Genomic DNA, 22,461 nt, shown 5'->3' on the forward strand with positions numbered 1-22,461 from the left:
TCAAGGTCCGTAGTCCTTTTCATCGTTCTTCCAACAAATCCTGTTGGCTTAATTCTCCTCATGGTTGTGAGGCTACCACATGGATATGTAATATTCATTTTTTTAAAATTTCTTCTACTAGTTCTTTTATCCATGTGCTTGTTTACAGTCCTTTAAGTAAAATTTGCATATAATGAAATGCACAAATATTATCTCCATGCATCACTTAACAAGGATATGCTCTGATAAACTCATTGTTAAGTGATTTCATTGTTGTGTGAACATCAAAGAATATACGGTACTTACACAAACCTAGATGGTATGGCCTATTATACACCTAAGCTATATGGTATAGCCTATTGCTTGTAGGTTACAAACCTGTACAACATGTTACTCTACTAAATATTGGAGGCAACTGTAGAAAACGAAGTAGAGGTTCCTCTTCAAAAGGACTTTCCTTCCAGTCTAATTGAGAATAAATAGTAGCCTCTCTTAGAAGCAAAATTTATTCAAATATTCTTAAATATCTGCTAGTCGTAATAAAGAAAGCAATATATTTTGTATTCTTAGCCCTCACCTTTTAGAGTAGATATTTGCCCTGGCATGCCTATACAGGCCCAAGCAAGCATTAGTTCGTAGCCTGTTCCTCTTCCTTAATTGGAGGTGTTTTGGCCTTTCTCAGCGTTCCACAAGTTACTTCCTCCTTTCCTTTGTTCTCTACCTTTGCCTCTTTTGGGAAGTTCTAAGTTGCTAGCCAATCAGGACAAGTACAGAATGTGAGGTCCCGTTCCAGCCAATGGAAATTGGACACAGCCATAGGGTGGACGCGTTAGATTATAAATGACCCTGTCTCCTTTGTTCATGTGTGCTCTCGTGGCACGACTGCTAGCAAGCGGCACCCTTTCCACAGAAAGTAAATTAGCCGAGAGATCCTTTGTCTTAGTTTTGATTTCCATAACACTGAATACCCATTTCCAACAGCAAGTGTAACACAAATCACTGGGCAATAGAAATTTTTTAGCTCCATTATAATCTTATGGTACCACTGTTGTGTATGTGGTTATATGTAGCACATGAATGTACACAATTTCATGAGTTCACAAAAGAACTCAAGAAAGTCTCAATTTCATCAAGATATAAAACAGTCCCATCACTCCAGAAAGTTCCTTCATATGCCTTCCCAATCACCCGACCCACAAGAGGCAACTACTTTTGTGGTTATTCTCACCGTAGTTCCAGAACATATTAAAGTGAAATCATACAGTATGTACTCTCATGTATTTGCCTTGTTTCACCCAAATGGCTATGAGATTCACCTATGTTTTTGTGTATCTCAGTACTTTGTTCCTTTTTAAGGCTGAGTAGCATTTCATCATTTAAACATACCACATATTGTTTATCCATTCTCCTGCTGATGTGCATTTGGTTGTTTCTGCTTACAACGAATACAGCTGCTATGAATATTCTTGTACAAGACTTTCTGTGGACACATTTTCAGATTGGGGGTGAGTGGTGGTAAACATTTAAGAATCGAATTGCTGGGTCATGGAGCAGGTTTATATTTAACTTTGTGTAAGAAACTGCCAAATCTTTTTCCAACGTGGTTGTACCATTTTCTATTCCAACCAAAAACATACGAGAATTTTGTTTTGTTTTGTTTTGTTTTCTGAGATGGAGTTTCGCTCTTGTTGACAAGGCTGGAGTGCAATGGTGTGATCTCAGCTCACCACAGCCTCCGTCTCCTGGGTTCAAGTGATTCTCCTGCCTCCGCCTCCCAAGCAGCTGGGATTACAGGCATGTGCCAGCACACCCGGCTGATTTTGTATTTTTAGTAGAGATGGGGTTTCTCCATGTTGGTCAGGCTGGTCTTGAATTCCTGACATCAAGTGACCCGCCCATCTCAGCCTCCCAAAGTGCTAGGATTACAGGTGTGAGGCACCATGCCCGGCCAACATATTGAGAATTCTGTTTGCTCCACATTTTTCCCAATACCTTGTAGCTGCACCAGATCAATCTGGTTCAACTTTTATGTAACAAATTGTGAGTTATTTTTCAGTTGCCATGGACCCTCAGCTCACATAACCTGAGCATGCCAAGATGAGTCAAGACTGCAATCTCAGGAGGAACCTAAGTGCTTGGACCAAGGAATGGGGACTGAATTAAGAAGCAGACACTGCACAGCAGGATCCAGGATCCAATCAGATCAAGCTCTGGCATCATCCCATGGTGGGATCCTGTCAGATCATGCCTCCAGCACCACCTCATTGCAAGATCCAATCAGATCACGCCTTGTTATCCTACACTTATAAAACCTGACTCGGGCCCCTGCTTTGGGAACTATCCCCACGTTCTCCTTACTTGTTGCAAGTAATAAAATCCTCATGCTAAATCCTCCTTGGTTGTGAGCACCAAGTTGATGATACCCGCCAAGCAACCAAATCCACATGTTGTGTGGGTTAATAACGTGGTGTTGTGAGTCCTTTTAATTGTAGCCATTCTAGGAGGCATAAAGTGGTATCGCCTTGTGATTTTAATTTACATTTTCCTGAAGCACTTTTTCATGCATTTAAAGGCTGTTCACAGATCTTCTTAATCTTTGAAAAGATTTTTGCTTTAAGAACCATCACAGCAAAGAATATTTACTTCATAGCCAGCAAAATGGGAGATTTTAATAGCTAATGTGTATATTAAAATGAAAACAGACCAGTGTGGTGACTCACACCTGTAATCCCAGCACTTTGGGAGGCCGAGGCAGGTGGATCACAAGGTCAGGACATTGAGACCATCCTGGCTAACATGGTGAAACCCTGTCTCTACTAAAAATACAAAAAAAAAAAAAAAAAAAAAAAAAATTAGCCAGGCCTGGTGGCAGTCGCCTGTAGCCCCGGCTACTCGGGAGGCTCAGGCAGGAGAATGGCGTGAACCCGGGAAGTAGAACTTGCGGTGAAACAAGATCACACCACTGCACTCCAGCCTGGGCAACAGAGCAAGACTTCATCTCAAAAAAAAAAAAAAGAAAAGAAAACAAATCTAAAATTTGTCTCATTGCACTAATTACCATTAGCTTCCTGAGCATATACTGCTGTTTTCTACCTCCATGACTTTGTAAATGCTAATTTCCTTGCTCAGAAGGCTTTTTCCATCTCTTTGTACTCTGATCTAGTGAATTCCTATTCAGCCTTCAAAACCCAGCTCAGGAATGCATTACCTCCTCCATGAAGTAAAGACCCTACCAAACATATATAGTTCATTATTCCGTGTTTTATCTTGCATTTTAGTATACATAACACATGGAATGTAACTTTGTCCATGACAAGAAACATGTCTTACTCATGTTCATAACCCCAGCACCTAAACAACCACAGGCACATATTAAGAGCTCAAAAATAGCAAATGAACAAATAATGTGCTCAATTTACTTTTCTTCTCAAATTCAGAAACAGTCTTCCAAACAATAGTGGGCTGAATGCTAGCCCCTCAAAATATGTCATTTCCTAATCTTTGGATGCTATGAATATTACCTTACATAGTTTTTAAAAAGGGGTGGGGGTGATTAAATTATGGATCTTAAGAGGAGGGGCTTATGCTGGATTATGTAAGTGGGCCCAAAACAATCACATGTAACCTTCTAAGAGAGAAGGAGAGGGAGTTTTGAGATGGAAGAGACAATGTGATCACGGAGACAGAGACTGGAAAGATATAGCCATAAGCCAAGCAAAACCTACAGCCACAAAAAGCTGGAAAAGGCAAAGAAAGGATTCTGCCCCAGAGACCAGAGGGAACGTGGCTTGGCCAACAACTTGATTTCTGACTTCTAATCTCTAAAACTTTGAAAGAATAATTTTGTTGTTGTTTTGAGATACCTATTATATGGTAATTTGTAACAGCAGCCACAAGTAACTAATACAATGGCTTTCTCTTGTATTAATATTTACTTATAATAAAATTTATCAAACTCAAAATTTCTAACACAATTTTAAATTCCTACCATGGTTAGACTTCTCTGATTTCGATCAGTCAACACACAGCTATCAATTACTTGCAAGACACTTACACATGCATTAGATGCCTGAAATACACAATAAAACGTCTCCTACTGTACAGAGTTTACTAAATACAAAAATTCATATTGAAAATTTTTTAAAGTAAAGTACAAAGTTCAAACAGAAATAAGGGAAAAAAAAGTGAAACATTATCTCAATCAGCCTGTTAATCAGTGAGTACTTGCTGGGCTAGTCTCAGTGAAAGGCAGTTTTTAAAAGACTAGTACAACCTTTTTCCAAATTCTTCATCTTCTCTTTGCAACCATTACAAACACATAATCACATCCATGTGTCCTTCCTGCCACTTCTTTTGACTGGTCCCAGCTTTACAGACCTCCATATGACATTTTATTTTGCATAGGCACTGTATTTTTTAAGCAGTGAGTAGTACAATGTCTGCCCCAAAGTATGGTAATTCAAAATATTCAAAAAGCACAGCTGCTGATACTCATGGAAAGCTTCCAAAACACATTCCATTAAAAGCACATGCTATGCCTTTGAACATTTCAAAACAATGCTTTAAATACTACATGCCCTCAAAGTGAATGATGTTTTTTAAAAACAACATTAAAAGTCTAGGGAGGACCTATACCAGGCATTTACTTTACTTACAAACAAAACATTCGAAATGAATTTCTTCAAAATCCAGAGATAATCCTACACTAGTCACCCAAACAGCCTTTGGATAGCCATCCAGGATGTCTTGCGTACAAAAAAAATGTCACAACTTGACACCCTGCCAGAACCTGAAGTGCAGCTGGGAGCAGACCCTTCAAAGCCCTGGTAAGGTGCCAGGCTCTGTAATTGTGATTTAGAAAGAAACAAGGGAGAGCAAGGAAAGAGAAGGAAGAAGATATGTATTCGAGTGGTTAGCAATCAACCACCAAGCACTCTAAATTAAAATGTTACTCTATTTTTACGATTGTGCTGTCTGCCTCTGCACAGCTTAATTCACACAAAAGAATTCTAGAAAGCAGGACATAGTAATGAGTCAACCTCAAATGCTTAGTGTAAATTACCAAAGTCTCTGAAAGTTGTGATCTGAAAGGCAAAGATGATTCTTGTCCGAATTCATTTTAACATTTCTTAATGTAAGGTCTGTTATAATAACATGAGGACTTTGAGAAGATTTATGAGCACTCAGCACCTCTGTCTCAGTTGTACATTCCTCTTTGCTCACAGTCCCACCTTTCTTCTGAAATAGAAAAGGCTACCCATAATATGGCTGCTAATACACAATAAAGATGGTCTACGGATGCAACAACATATCCTGAAAATTGTTTTTTAAATAAATCCTGATTTAATTTTATTTCCATGAGATTTATGCCTTGGTCTGAAAAGTTAAAGAGAAATTGATACTTAAAACTGAATTTAACTGATATTTTTACTGCAGTTGACACATTCTCTTTATTATTTCGAATCTGTCACAAAGCAAGTATAAAATTTTTCACAGCCACAAAAAGGAGATAAGTAAAAGCCATCCTCAAGACACGCAGGTTAATGTTAAAACCATATACTTCTAAAAACTGATTAAACAACCAATATGATTAAGTGACTGCTATACCATATTTACTGAATGGTCTACTTATAGTAAAAGGGTTTTGAGAGATAAAAAAATAAATAGACCATCAAGTCAAGCACACCTCTCATCAGGAAAGAAGAACCTGCCTATATTCAGAATACTCCATGGATATTTTCTAAGTACTTTTAATATGCTAGACATTTTGTTGGATACAGGAATACAGAAATAAATAAAAGAAAACCCTTGTCCTCAAGGAGTTTACAATGGTCAGCAGAATATACTCGTTAACCAACAATTGCTGACTGAATAAGGATGAGAGAAAATGGACTATTTAAACTTTTTGGACTAAAAACTTTTTTACCATGTGCACATATTACCTATTCAAAGTCATAAATTCAGAAAGTTTTTAAATTGTAAAACATTAAGGAATTCAACAAAGAGGCGACAGGAAACACCTAAATCAAGGAAGGAGAGAGAAGTGAGTCAGTCTGCTTATCCGAGATCAGCTAAGAGCCTGGTGAGACTCCCCAGTCTGGGGAAAGGGTAAATGAGAGATGCCCAGGGGTCCACATTCCCACCATGGACACCTGCAATCCTAGCCACAGTAGAGGCCCTGGACCCTCACAGGCCCTGAAACTAACATAGGGAGCTGCATGAAGACTGCACAACAGCACTGTTCCAGAGAGGGAGCACAGGCTGGGGCACACTACCTCCCTACTCCCCATCCCAGTCCCAAGCAGCTATAGTAAGACACCGTTTTGAGAACCTAGTCCCAACAGACTGCACCTTGCGCTTGGGCTTAACAGCACCTGTCTCTTCACATCCCTGGAGTACCGCTGACATACCCAGCCCACAGCAACCACCATGCCTGGTTCCTGATGCTGGGGCCAAAGTGCATGCCTCTGGCTCCAACCCCACCCACTGCTTCCAGCAGTGGAGCCACCACTTATTTTCACGTGCCCAGAGTCCCTCACCCACAGCTGCCATCACTGTGCTAACAGGGCTAAGGAATAAGCAAAGCATGAACTTCCACTGCCCAGTCTAAAGCACAAGCCAAGCATGAGCTGCCACCACCAGGACTAAAATGTGAGTGAAACACAGGCTGCAATGCCAGGGCTGAAACACAAGCCAAGTAGGGTCTGCCACCACCAGGGCTAAAATGCAAGTGAAATGCATGTTTCTAATACTTGCCTGCATATAGCTGGTATCACTGAAAGCAACTCTACCCTCCCCAGCAGTAGGGCTGCAGCACAGGCACTGCCTCGCACAACATGAACATTGCGCTGAGGGCCTAAGGATCACCCCACCCCTTCCTAACACAGCCAGCACCTACAGGCACCACTGGGGAGTCTAAAGACAAGCCTACCTGGCCTTGCCCACCCCCCATGCCAGAGCACACGATCCAGAGGCCTGGAGATCACACAACTCAGCCACCATTGGGAACTAAGGACTCTTCCCAGGAACCTGAGATTGGGCTCACCCACCCAGCTACTAACATCACAGCAAGAAAATATCATACCTCCAAAGGAACACAGTAATTCTCCGGCAACAAATCCCAATCAAAAAGAAATTCACAAAATTCTGGAAAAAGAATTTAAAATATTGATTTTAAAGAAGCTCAGTGAGATACAAGAGAATACTGAAAAATAACATAAAGAAATCAGAAAAACAATTCCTAGAATATGAATGAGAAATTTATGAAAAAGATAGGTATCATTAAAAAAAAAAAGAATCAAATTCTGGATCTGAAGAATTCACTGAGTGAAATACAAAATACACTTGAGAACTTCAACAACAGACTAGATCAAGCAGAAGAAAGAACCTCAGAACCTGAAGACAGGTCTTTCAAATAACCCAATCAGACAAAAGATAAAGAAGAATAAAAAACAATGAGTGAAGCCTTTGTGACACATGGGCAGCATAAGGCAACTAAATACTCTCATTTTCAGAGTCTCAGAAGGCAAAGAGAAAATAAAATGCATAGAAAACCTGCTTAATGAAATAACAGATAAAAACTTCCCAAGTCTAGCAAGGGATTTAAACATCCAGACACAAGAGGCTCAAAGATTCCCAAACAAATACAATACAGAAAGGTCTTCCACAAAGCACGTTATAGTCAAACTGTCAAAAATCAAAGACAAAAAGAGAATTCTAAAAACAGCAAAAGAAAGTGTCCAGTTACTTATAAAGGAATCCCCATGAGACTAATGGCAGATTTCCCAACAAAAACCTTATAGGCCAGGAGACAATGGGATGACATATTCAAAGTGCTGGGGAAAAAACCCAAAACTCTCAGCCAAGGATACTATACCCAGAAAAGTTATCATAAATGAAGGAGAAATAAAATCTTTCTCAGTCAAGCAAAAGCTGAGGGAATTCATCACCACTAGATCAGCCCTATGAGAAATGTTTAAGGGAGTCTTACACCTGGAAAATATATAAAAATATAAAATCCACTAGTAGAGCAAACACACAAGCAAGGAAAAGACTCAAATGTTACCACTACAGAATGCCATCAAACAATAATAATAAATAAGAACAAAGGACAATTAGAAATCAATTTTAAAAATGACAGAAACAAGCCCCTACATATCCATAACAACCTTGAATGTAAATGATTAAACGTCATTCCACTGAAAAGAAACAGACTAGCTGAATAGATATTTAAAATTAAAATAGAACAAAACAGGACCCAACTATATACTACTTAAAAGAAATTCATCTAACCTATAAAAACACACAGACTGAAAGTAAAGGGATGGGAAAAGACATTCTATGCAAACAGAAACTAAAAGGGAGCAGGAGCAGGAGTAGCTATACATATATCTGTTAAAATAGGCTTTAAGTCAAAAACAGTAAAAAGAGACAAAAGTCATGATGTAATAGTAAAAGGATCAATTCAGCAAGAGGATAACAATTCTAAACATATATGCACCCAACACAAGAGCACCCAGATATACAAAGGAAATATTATTACACCCAAAAAGAAATCCACAAATAGCCAATAGTTTTGACAATGGCATCAAGAACATACATTTGGAAAAGAACGTCCCCTTCAATAAATGGTGCTGGGAAAACTGAATATCCGTATGCAGAAAAATTAAATTGAATCTCTACCTCTCATATGTACAAAAATCAACTCAAGATGGATCAAAGACGCAAACATAAGACCCAAGACTATAAAATTACTAGAAGAAAACATAGGGAAAACACTTCAGGACATTGGTCTCAGCAAAGATATTATGGCTAACACTTCAAAAGCACAGAAAACAAGAACAAAAATAGACAAATGGGACTATATTAAACTAAAAAGCTTCAACACAGCAAAGGAAACAACCAACAGAGTGAAGGAAAAAACCCATTGAATGGGAGAAAATATTTGCAAACCATTCATCTGACAAGGGACTAATACCTAGAATACACAAGGAAGTCAAAACTTAACAGAAAAAAAACAAAAACAAAAAAGTCTCATTAAAACGTGGGCAAAGGCCACAAATAAACATTTCTCAAAAGAAGACATACAAACGACCAAAGGGTACATGAAAAAATGCTCAACATCACTAATTACCAGGGAAATGCAAATCAAAACCACAGTAACATATCATCTTATCCCAATTAGAATGGCTATTATAAAAAAAAGTAGTAACAACAGATGCTGGCAAGGATGTGGAGAAAAAGGGAACACTTGCTGCTGGTAGGAATGTAAATTAGTACAGCTAATATGAAAAACAGCATGAAGATTTCTCAAAAAACTAAAAATAGAACTAGCATACAATCTAGTAATCCCACAATGGGGTATTTATTCAAAGGAAAAGATATCAGCATGTCAAAGAGATACCTGGACTTACGTGGTTATTGCAGCACTATTCACAATAGCAAAGATACAGAATCAACTTAAGTGTACATTAATGGATAAACTGAATTTTTTTTTTTTTTTTTTTTTGATACAGAGTCTCACTCTGTCGCCCAGGCTAGAGTGCTGGAGTGCAGTGGCGCAAACTCAGTTCACTGCAAGCTCTGCCTCCCGGGTTCACACCATTCTCTTGCCTCAGCCTCCCAAGTAGCTGGGACTACAGGCACCTGCCACGATGCTGGGCTAATTTTTTTTTGTATTATTAGTAAAGACAAGGTTTCACCGTGTTAGCCAGGACAGTCTCAATGTCCTGGCCTCGTGATCCGCCCACCTTGGCCTCCCAAAGTGCTGGGATTATAGGCATGAGCCACCGCACCTGGCCTGAACTGATTTTTTTAAATGTGGTATATATACATGGTGAAATACTACTCAGCTATGAGAAAGAATGAAATCATGTCATTTGTAGCAATATGGATAAAGCTGGAGGTCATTACAATAAGTGAAATAAGCCAGGCAAAAAAAGACAAATACCACATGTTCTAACTCATGTGGGAGCTTAAAAAAAAAAGTTGATCTCATGGAGGTAGAGAATAAAATGATATAAAAGGCCAGGAAGTATGTGTGTGGGGGAAGGTGGGATAAAGGAAGTTTGGTTAATGAATACAGATATCCAGTTAGATAGACAATACAAGTTCTAATGTTGCACAGCAGAATACAGTTAATAATAATTAATTTGAATCATATATATTTCAAAGTAGCTACAAGAGAGGACTTGAAATATTCCCAACACATAGAAATGGTAAACACTCAAGGTGATGTATACCCCAAGTACCCTGACTTGATCATTACACATTCTATGCATGTAACAAATAACACATGTACCCCATAAATATGTAAATTATATGCCAGTTTAAAAAAAGAGGAACTTCCGGCCGGGCGCGGTGGCTCAAGCCTGTAATCCCAGCACTTTGGGAGGCCGAGACGGGCGGATCACGAGGTCGGGAGATCGAGACCATCCTGGTTAACACGGTGAAACCCCGTCTCTACTAAAAAATACAAAAAACTAGCCGGGCGAGGTGGCGGGCGCCTGTAGTCCCAGCTACTCGGGAGGCTGAGGCAGGAGAATGGCGTGAACCCGGGAGGCGGAGCTTGCAGTGAGTTGAGATCCGGCCACTGCACTCCAGCCTGGGTGACAGAGCGAGACTCCGTCTCAAAAAAAAAAAAAAAAAAAAAGAGGAACTTCCAAAAAATCATAAAAATATTATAAAATATTTACCAGTAGTATGAATGGACAAGGGAGAGAACCCTAGTTCTGCTAGTGAAGTTGCCAGGGGAAACTTCACAAAGAAGCAGCTAAAATTAAGAAAGGGATGCAAGGAAGAAACATCAAGTACAAAGTCTTGGCGATTAAGGAGAAGAACATTAGGGGTGGAGGGCAAGGGAGAGAACACCCTGGGGAGGTAAGGTAGGGCCTTGAAGGCCACATGCAGAAGACTGGAGAGTTTATCTCATGGTCTTGGAGAGCCAATGAAAGACTTTAAACTTAGATGGATAGAAGACATTATAGGGTAGACTCACATTTACATTTCAGAAAAATAAGTGGTTTATTTGTGGAGGACAGATTTGAGGAGGAGGAATAGAAGAGAAAAAGGAGATCAAAGGTCCAGGAAAGCAATAATGAGGGCCTTAACTAAGACAGTAGCAGCAGGTAGTCAATAATCTTGAAAATTAATTTGAAGCCAGGCACAGTGGCTCACACCTATAATCCTAGCACTTTAGGAGGTCAAGGCAGGCAGATGGCTTGAGCTCAGGAGTTCAAGAACAGCTTGGGCAACATGGTGAAAGCCTGTCTCTATGAAAAATACTAAAATTAGCCAGGTAAGGTAGCATGCACCTATGGTCCCAGCTACTCAGGAGGCTGAGGTGGGAGGATCGCTTGAGCCCAGGAGGGTCGAGGCTGCAGTGAGCCGAGATCGCACCACTGCACTCCAGCCTGGGTGACATGGTGAGACCCTGTCCCGAAAGGAAAGGAAACGAAAGGAGAAGAGAACAGAGAGGAGAGAGGGGAGAGGGGGGAGGGGAGGGGAGAGTAGAGGAGGGGAGGGGAGAGGAGAGGAGGGGAGAGGAGAGGAGAGGGAAAAATTAACTTGGGGGCAGTAAGAGCAGGACTTAATAATTAGATACTTATACCCATCCCCCAGCAAAAAGTATTTTAATGTCACTAGTTAAAAGGTCAATCAGGAAACCAAGATAGGAAAGCAAAGAACACTAAAATGGAATCCAGTTAAAATGGAAGAAAGGCTGTTTCAAAGATTACAATTACTTCATGCGCTAATCCTCCATAAGAATGAGGAATCCTGTACACTGACCTTTGGCAAATCAATCTTAGTAAACTGCAAAAACCATCACTGTAAAACACTCAGAATATCCACCTTTCTTCCATAGGGATTTCAAAAGCAGAGGGGCAAACTCTAAAGCTGGCTCTGTCAGGAACAAAGACATAAAATGAGGATTTTGTTCCTTAAATGTCCACCTGCTGCTACTCCTCCTCATTCTTTCCTTCAAACAAATCATCTCTATAGCAACACACTCTAAAAGAATTTGTGGGTGGAAAGCATATGTTTGTGAAAAAATATGAGAACTCAAGAACATGAGCTATTTTATTTTTTTCTTTAATATAAGAGATACACAATATATTAGGTTACAACTAAAAAATAAGGAACAGATATGAAAAAAATGTTTAAACACACAAAAAATGTAAAAATTGTACAACTGATACCACAAATGTTCACATGGAAATTCTTTTTACAGGTTACAATGACACCTTGTGGTAAGACTTTTCAAATTATACAAATTATCTTAGAAAATATTTTTTACAGCAGAGACGCAAGAAAACTGGCTTAGAAAATAGGAAAGCTCGAAACCATAGTAATGAGATAATTTGTACAAGTATAATAATACATTTGAAAAATTAAGGTTGAGAAATCAAACTCTTAAAAATGTCACAACATTAGGTAGGCAAAAGCACTTTACAAACTGTAAACACAAGTTGAATATCCCTTATGCAAAATGCCTGGGACCAGAAGGATTTCAGATTTTGAATTTTTTCAGATTTTAGAATATTTGCATATACATAATGAGTATCTTGGGGATGAGATGCAAGTCTAAACATAAAATTCATTTATGTTCCATATATACCTTATACACACACATAGCCTGAAGGTAATTTTATTTTTCCCTTGAGGATGCTTAATAAACTGTATGTTGTACGCCTGCATTTTGACTGCAACCCATCATACGAGGTCAGGTTTGAAATTTTCCACATGGTGTCATGTTGGTGCTCAAAAAGTTTCAGATTTTACAGCATTCTGGATTGTGGGACTAGGGATCCTCAACCTGTATAAAGCATTATACTAGTCCCTTCACTTGAACTGAAATTATTAAATACTCTTCCTTATTCTCTAGTCCCTTATCCCATCTCGTAAGAAATGTCAAGCTGCACCTCTCAAAGCTTCATCTATTACTTGATCTGAATGATACTGAAATTTGCACCCTAGTTCCTAACCTCTCTCCGCTTATAAATCCCCCTCTACTCACATGTTCTTTCTACAACAGAAGCGCAAAGATGGGATTTAAGACATATTTTGAATTTACCCAAAATATGGCACCTTGCTTGGCATTTGAGAAAAAAGCAGAAGCAAGAAGGTTTATCTCACCTTCCTCTAAAGTAGGTCATAAGATCCTCAATCCAGAGGGGTCCTCCCTATACCTGTAAGAAAGAAGACACAAAGAGGAATCTGAACAAACGGGACTTACTAAGTTTCCCCCAGTTTATTACTGCTAGAGCATATCCATTTGTCCTCTAATGATACTTCTGCATGACTGTCCACAAAAAAACAGAGAGACAGACGCTTTGAAAAAAGCAGCTTACTGATGCAAATGCCACAAGACAGCCAAAAAACTCCGAAGACAAAAGACATGAACTCTCCGGAGCTCTATGGGCCTGTCCATCGTCTGAGAAACCTCAGTACTTACCCTGCCAACGTAGGGCAAGATTATACCCCCTTCTACTACTGCAGCTGCTGCTGTCTTCAAAGTGCCACCTCCTGACTGGAGGCCAACCGACTCAAGCCATTACAGCAACTCATAACAGAACAACTCTGTTCCAAAAGAGAAAACAACAGCTAATTCCACTGCCTGCAACACTCATAGGTCCTGAGTCTGTCCATATGACAACTTCAACTGCTAGCCTAACCAGCATTCACTCCCCTGCCACCTCCACTGGAGCAGGTGCCAGTATCCAGTTGGGAGACCTGAGACAGATTGTATCACAAGACAACTCGCAGACATTCGCTAGCATCAGCCTGGAGCCCAGTAACCCTGCTGGGTGGCTAGACCCAGAACGGTAATAACAATCACCTCAGTCTGGCTCTTAGGAAGCCCCATCCCTAGGGGAAAGCGGTGACTCCACATCAAGGAATCACCTCGTGGGACAAAAAAAAAAAAAAAAAATGTGAACAGCAGTCCTTCAGTTCCAGATCTTTCCACTAAAATATACAAATGAAAAGGAACTAGAAAAGTAATTTTAGTAATATGACAAAACAAAGTTTGACAACAAAAAGATCACACTAGCTCTCCAGCAATGGATCCAAACCAAGAACAAATCTCTGAATTGCCAGATAAAGAATTTGGAAGGCTGATTATTAAGCTTCTCCAAGGGGCACCAGAGAAAAGTGAAAACCAACTTGAACAAATAAAAAAATAAAATAAAAATAAAATAGAAAACAGGATATGGATGAAAAAGTCTCCAGAGAAATATGCATCATAAAAACAAGACAACCACAACTTCTGGAAATTAAATACACACTTAGAGAAACACAAAATACACTGGAAAGTTCCAACAACAGAATTAAACAAGTAGAAGAAAGAACTTTAGAGCTCAAAGACAGGGCCCTCAAATTAACCCAATCTGACAAAGACAACGAAAAAATAATTTTAGCTGGGTGCAGTGGCTCAGCCTATAATCCCAACACCTCAGGAGGCCACGGCAGGTGGACCACAAGGTCAGGAGATCAAGACCATCCTGCCTAACACGGTGAAATCCCATCTCCACTAAAAATACAAAAAATTAGCCAGGCATGGTGGCACACACCTGTAGTCCCAGTTACTCAAGGGGCTGAGGCAGGAGAATCACTTAAACCTGGGAGAAGGAGGTTGCAGTGAGCCAAGATCATGCCACTGCACTCCAGCCTGGGCAACAGAGAGACTCCATCTCAAAAAAAAAAAGAAAAAGAAAAAGGATGAAACAAAGAAAGAAAAAGAAAAAAAAAGAAAAAATTATTTTAAAAAATGAATAAAGCCTCCAAGAAACTTGGGATGTTAAAAGACCCAACATAAGAATAACTGCTGTCCCTAAGGAAGAAGAGAAATCTAAAAGTTTAGAAAACTATTTGAGGGAATAATTGAGGAAAATGTCCCCGGTTTTGATAGAGATCTACATATCCAAATACAAGCAGCTTGGCCAGATGTGGTGGCTCATGCCTGTAATCCAGCACTTTGGGAGGCCAAGGTGGGAGGATCACTCAAGGTCAGGAGTTTGACACCAGCCTGGCCAACACGGTGAAACCTCGACTAAACAAAAATATATATATATATTAGCCAGGCATGGTGGCGTGTGCCTGTAGTCCCAGCTACTCAGGAGGCTGAGGTAGGTCAATCGCCTGAACCTGGAAGGCAGAGGCTGCAAGGAGCCAAGATGGCGCCACTGCACTCCAGCCTGGGCGACAGAGTGAGACTTGGTCTAATACACACACAGGACACACACACACACACACACACACACACACACACACACGAAGCTCAAAGAACACCCAGGAAATTTATCACAAAAAGATCAACACCAAGGCACACAGTCATCAGGTTATCTAAAGTCACGACAAAGGAAAGAATCTTAACAGCTGTGAGGCAAAAGCATCAGGTAACCTACAAAGGAAAACCTAATAGATTAACAGCAGATTTCTCAGCACAAACCCTACAAGCTAGAAGGAATTGGGTACTACCTTTAGTCTCCTTAAACAAAAAATTATCAACCAATAATTCTGTATCCAGCAAAACTAAATTTCATAATGAAAGAGCAATAAAGTCCTTTTCAGACAAACAAGTGCTCAGAGAATTCACCACTACCACCAAGCCAGCACTGCAAGAACTGCTAAAAGGAGTTCTGACTTTTGAAACAACCTGAAAACATCAAAATAGAACCTTCCTTAAAGCATAAATCTCACAGGACCTACAGAACAATAACACAATGTAAACAACAACAAAAAAAAAGGTAATCAGGCAACAACTAGTATGATGAACAGAACAGTATCTCACATCTCAATACTGATGTTGAATGTAAATTGCCTAAATGTTTCACTGAAAAGATACAGAGGCCAGCACAGTGGCTCACACCTGTAATCCCAGCACTCTGGGAGGCCGAAGTGGGCAGATCACCTGAGATCAGGAGTTCAAGACCAGCCGGGCCAACACGGCGAAAGCCTGTCTCTACTAAAAATACAAAAAAATTAGCCAGGCATGGTGGCAGGCACCTGTAATCCCAGCTACTCAGGAGGTTGATGCATGAGAATCGCCTGAATCCAGGCAGCAGACGTTGCAGTGAGCCAAGATCATGTCATTGTACTCCAGCCTGGGTGACAGAGTGAGGCTCTGTCTCAATTAAAAAAAAAAAAAGATGCAGAAAAACAGAATGGATAAAAATCCACCAAGTATCTGCTGCCTTCAAGAGACTCACCTAATACATAAGGACTCATATAAACTTATAAGGTAAAGGGGTGGAAAAAGATATTCCACACAAATGGAAACCAAAGGTGAGCAGGAATAGCTATTCTTATATCAGACAAAACAAACTTTAAAGCAACAACAGTTTAAAAAGACAAAGAGGGACATTATATAGTGATAAAAGGATTAGTCCAACAGGAAAATATCACAATCCCAAAAACATATACACCTAACACTGTAGTTCCCAAATTTATAAAACATTTAATACTAGACCTAAGAAATGAGATAGATGGCAACAAAGTAATAGTGAAGGACTTCAATACTCCACTAACAGCACTAGACAGGTCATTAAGACAGAAAGTCAACAAAGAAACAATAGACTAAACCCTAAAACAAATGAACTTAACAGATATTTACAGAACATTCTACCCAACCATTGCAGAATATATTCTTTGCATCAACACATGGAACATTCTCCAAGACAGACCACAAAACAATTCTCAACAAATTTAAGAAAATCAAATATCAAATATTCTCTAAGACCACAGCAGAATAAAATTAGAAATTAAATCCAAAGGAACCTTCAAAACTATACAAATATATGGAAATTTAAACCTGCTCACGATTGACCTCTGGGTCAACAATGAAATCAAGAGGGAAATTTTAAAATTCTTTGAACTGAACAGTAACAGTGACACAACCTATCAACCCTCTGGGATACAGCAAATACAGTGGTGCTCAGAGGAAAGTTCATAGCAATCAATGCTTACATCAAAAAGTCCGAAAAAGCACAAATAGACTACCTAACCTCACACCTCACGGAATTAGAGAAACAAGAACAGACCAAACCAAAACCAAGCAGAAGAAAAGAAGTAACAAAAATCAAATGAAATTGAAACAACAACAACAAAATAATACAAAAGATAAATGAAACAAAAAGCTGGTTATTTGAAAAGACAAAATTGACAGACCATTAGCAAGATTACCAAGAGAACAGAGTAGATCCAAACAACTCAATTAGAAACAAAAGAGGAGATATCAAAAGTGGTAACACAGAAATACAAAAGATCCTGCTTTTGTAGGGCTACTATAAATATCTTTATGCACACAAACTAGAAAACCTAGAGGAGATGGATAAATTCCTGGAAATATACAACCCTCCTAGATTAAACTAGGAAGAAACAGACACCAACTCTGAACAGGCCAATAACAAGTAGCAAGATTGAAACAGTAATTTAAAAAAAAAGCCAACAACAACAAAAAAATAGTCCAGGACCAGATGGATTCACAGCTGAATTCTATCAGACGTTCAAAGAAGAATTGGTATGAATCCTACTGAAGCTATTCCAAAACACAAAGAGGGAATCCTCCCTAAATCATTCTATAAAGCAGTATTACCCTAATAACAAAACCAGGAAAGGACATAATAAAAAAAGAAAACCACACACCAATATCCCTGACGAACAAAGAGGCAAAAATCCTCAACAAAATACTAGCTACCCAGGTCCAACAACATGTCAAAAAGAAAATACACCATGATCAACTGGGTTTCATACCAGGGATGCAGGGTTGGCTTAACAAATGAAAAGTCAATAAATGTACCATATAAAGACACCATATAAACAGAATTAAAAACAAAAACCACATGATCATCTCAACAGACGCAGAAAAAACATGACAAAATTCAGATCCCTTTATGATTAAAACCATTTGCAACATCGGCATAGAAGGGACATACCTTAATAAAAGCCATCTATGACAAACCCACAGCCAACATTACACTGAACAGTGAAAAGTTGAAAGCATTCCCCCCGAGAACTAGAACAAGACAAGGATGTCCACTTTCACCACTTCTATTCAATATAATAATGGAAGTCCTAGCCAGAACAATCAATGAGGAGAAAGAAATCAAGGGCACCCAAATTGGTAAAGAGGAAGTCAAAGTGTTGCAGTTTGCTGATGATATGATTATATACCTAGAAAACCCTAAAGACTTATCCAAAAAGCTCGTAGAACTGGTAAATGAATTTGGCAAAGTTTCAGGACACAAAACTGATGTACACAGATGAGTAGCTCTGCTGTATAATAACCACCAAGCGGAGAATCAAATCAAGAACTCAACCCCTTTTACGATAGCTGCAAAAAATAAAACAAAATACTTAGGAATATACCTAATCAAGGAGGCGAAAAGACCTCTGCAAAGAAAACTATAAAAAAACGCTGAAAGAAATCATAGACGACACAAACGAATGGAAATATATGCCATGCGCGTGGATGGGTAGAATCAATATTGTGAAAATGACCACACTGCCAAAAGCAATCTACCAATTCAAAGCAATTCCCATCAAAATACCACCATCATTCTTCACAGAACTAGAAAACAACAATCCTAAAATTCATATGGAACCAAAAAAGAGCCTGCAAAGCAAGACTAAGCACAAAGAACAAATCTGGAAGTATCACATTACCTGACTTCAAATTATACTACCAAGGCTATAGTTACCAAAACAGCATGGTACTGGCATAAAAACAGGCACATAGATCAGTGGAACAGAATAGACAACCCAGAAACAAAGCCAAGTACTCACAGTCAACTGATATTTGATAAAGCAAACAAAAACATAAAGTAGAGAAAGGACAACCTATTCAACAAATGGTGCTGGGACAATTGGCAAGCCACATGTAGAAGAATGAAAGCGGAATCTCAACTCTCACTTTATACAAATATCAACTCAAGATGGCTTACAGACTTAAATCTAAGACCTGAAACCAGAAAAATTCTAGAAAATCACATCAGAAAAACTCTTCTAGACATTGGCTTAGGCAAAGAGTTCATGACCAAGAATCAAACGCAACAAAAATGAAAATAAATGTATGGAACTTAATTAAACTAAAAAGCTTCAGCATAGCAAAAGAAATAATCAGCAGAGTGAACACACAACCCACAGAGTGGGAGAAAATATTCACAAACTATGCATTTCACAAAGGACTAATATCCAGAATCTACAAGGAACTCAAACAAATCTGCAAGAAAAATATTCCCATCAAAAACTGGGGAAAGGACATGAATAGACAATTCTCAAAAGATATACAAATGGCCAACAGACATATGAAAAAATGCTCAACATCACTATCAGGCAAATGCAAATCAAAACCACAATGTGCTACCACCTTACTCTTCCAAGAATGGCCATAATTTAAAAACCAAAAAAATGATAGATGGTGATGGAGATGTGGTGAAAAGCGAACACTTTTACACTGCTGGTGGGAAGGTAAACTAGTACAACCACTATAGAAAACAGCATGGATATTCCTTAAAGAACTAAAAGTAGACTGGGCGAGGTGGCTCATGCCTGTAATCCCAGCACTTTGGGAGGCTGAGGTGGGCGGATCACGAGGCCAGGAGATGGAGACCATCCTGACGAACACAGTGAAACCCCGTCTCTACTAAAAATACAAAAAAAAAAAATTAGCCACGCGTGGTGGTGGGTGCTACTCAGGAGGCTGAGGCAGGGGAATGGCGTGAACCCATGAGGTGGAGCTTGCAGTGAGCAGAGATCGCACCACTGCACTCCAGCCTGGGCAACAGAGCAAGACTCCATCTCAAAAAAAAAAAAAAAAAGTAAAAGTAGAACTACCATTTGATCCAGCAATCTCACTATTGGGCATCTACCCAGAGGAAAAGTCATTATATGAAAAAGACACTCGAACATGCATGTTTACAGCAGCACATTTGCAACTGCAAAAATATGGAATCAGCCTAAATGCCCATCAACCAATGAGTAGATAAAGAAAATGTGGTATATATATACCATGCAATACTACTCAGCCATAAAAAGGAATGAAATAACAGCATTCACAGCAACCGAGACAGAGTTGGAGGCCATTATTCTAACTGAAATAACTCAGGAATGGAAAACCAAACACCGTATGTTCTCATAAGTGGGAGCTAAGCTACGAGGATGCAGTCATAAGAATGATATAATGGACTCTGGGGACCTGGGGAGAAGGGTGGGAGGGGGTGAGGGTTAAAAGACTGCACACTGGGTGCGTGTACACCACTCAAGTGATGGGTGCAGCAAAATCTCAGAAATCACCACTAAAGAAGTTATCCATGTAACCAAACATCACCTGTTCCCCCAAAACTATTGAAATAATAATTTTTTTTAGAAAAACACAGAAAGAAAGGTTTCCCTGTTTATTTCAGTCTTCATTTCTGAAGACTCATATAAAGTAAAGCTTTCATTAAGTAAATGTGTATGCTTTCCTCTTGATAATCTGTCTTTTGTTATAGGGGTCTCAGTCATGAATCCAGTAATAGGTGAGGAAAAGTTATCACATTTTATCCACTACATCAACCTAACAAGAATTCAGTTCATTAGGTTCAAATTTTCTACTTGTCTTCTTAAAAAAGTCAATTACCACTATCCTCCTCTCATTTAACCACTACCCATCCTCTATCCTCTATTTGTAACAAATTAATCCTGCTGATTCTTCATCATCTATTTGTTGAATATAATCATTCTTCCCCATTTTGAGAGCCATCACACTCCAGTGCCGAATCTTAAATACTTTACACTTAACAGAAGCCTCCTAGATGGTGTCCCAGACTTTAGTCTTTTCTCATTCTTACATGGCCTACAAATATCACCAAAACAATCTTTCTCACACACTGCCTTCGTCACTATAACTCCTATGATAATCCTTATTCTTTTCTGACTCAAATATAAATTTCCCAGCTAAACTCACAGCCCTGTATTAGCCAGCTCCCTATACAAATTCAAACATTTTGCTGCCCCACAGGACCCCTGTGCTACAGTCAATTAAGTTTACTTTACAGACTCTCAAACACATTTCTCTTTGCCTTCAAAACTTTGTTCATAGTTATGCCAAATTAAAATACCTTCTTAAATCCTGTCAATTAATCCACAAATCACAATCACAGTCAAACCTGAAACCCTATAGTCTGCAAAATCACAAAACTATTTTCAGAGTTTTAGTTGCTCTAAAAGTGAACAAAAAGAGTAGCTTTTGCCCATGTGCTTCATAGGTTCCTGCCTTCCTTGTGCTTGCCGCAGGATATTTATTCTATATATACATATATATTTTTATGAGACGGAGCCTGACCCTGTCACCCAGGCTGGAGTACAATGGCGCAATCTCAGCTCACTGCAACCTCTGCACCCCGGTTTCAAGTGATTCTCCTGTTTCAGCCTCCCGAGTGGCTGGGATTACAGGCACGCACCACGCCTCGCTATTTTTCGTATTTTTAGAGACAGGGTTTCACCGTGTTGGCAAGGCTGGTCTCGAACTCCTGATCTCAAGTGATCCACGCACCTCGGCCTCCCAAAGTGCTGGGATTACAGGCATGAGTCACTGTTCCCGGCCTAATTTATTCCATATTCTATAACATCTGCACTTTTCCCCTCCAGATGCTTTATAACCATATAAACTATCTTCAACTGTTTTGGTCATCTTCATAGCTCCGAATTCCAGTAAACTGTTAATGACAGTAAAGTGATCCACAAAATTTCTATGATGTAAATCCTACTCTCCCATAGGCTTATAATGTAATTTCAGAGAAACCTTGGGGAAGGATGTCACCAAGAACACTGTTTGCTAACCAATTATGCATGCATTAAAGTTAGTTACCAAGAAATTTATATCTCAGGCCAGGTGTGGTGGCTCACGCCTGTAATCCCAGTACTTTGGGAGGCTGAGGTGGGCAGATCACCTAAGGTCAGAAGTTCGAGATCAGCCTGGCCAACATGGTGAAACCCCTTCTGTACTAAAGATACAAAAATTAGCCAGGCATGGTGCCAGGCACCTGTAATCACAGCTACTCAGGAGGCTGAGGCAAGAGAATCACTTGAACCTGGGAGGCGGGGAGGTTCCAGTGGCCCAAGATCACACCACTGCACTCCAGCCTGGGCAACAAGAGCAAAACTCCAACTCAAAAAAGAACAGAAAAGAAATTTCTACCTGGAGGACAGTTTACTAAGCAAAAGCTTTCAAAATGAATATATCTTATGACTTAATAATTCTAATTTTAGGAATTAATCCTGAGAAACCAATTAGAGATGCAGAAACATTTATGTTCAAGAATCTTCTTTTATTTGTCATTCAGTAAATGTTTATTGAGTGTATCCTAAATTCCAGGTAGGAGTGGAGGATAGAATCAGTTCTTATCCTCATGGTACTAACTTAATAGTGGTGTTTACAATGGAAAGAGACTATTAAAAAAGCAGGTCATGGCCAGGTGTGGTGGCTCATGCCTGTAACCCCAG

At 39.4% G+C, this 22,461-nt stretch overlaps 1 protein-coding gene across 15 annotated transcripts in view; it reads right to left on the bottom strand.

Annotated features, from left to right (window-relative positions):
* CEP83 (centrosomal protein 83) overlaps nucleotides 1–22,461 on the bottom strand; it is a 163,493-nt gene that overhangs the window by 126,612 nt on the left and 14,420 nt on the right. For 6 of the 15 annotated variants that reach the window (XR_012420494.1, XM_045365720.3, XM_005571875.5 and 3 more), the window contains one exon: nucleotides 13,114–13,166. The exons of the other annotated variants lie outside the window; for them this stretch is intronic. The gene's annotated coding sequence lies outside the window, so the exon portion shown is untranslated. The remainder of the gene's footprint in view (nucleotides 1–13,113; nucleotides 13,167–22,461) is intronic. 15 annotated transcript variants of the gene reach the window in all.

The sequence above is a fragment of the Macaca fascicularis genome, chromosome 11, assembly GCF_037993035.2.
Source record: "Macaca fascicularis isolate 582-1 chromosome 11, T2T-MFA8v1.1".
Classification (NCBI taxonomy): domain Eukaryota; kingdom Metazoa; phylum Chordata; class Mammalia; order Primates; family Cercopithecidae; genus Macaca; species Macaca fascicularis.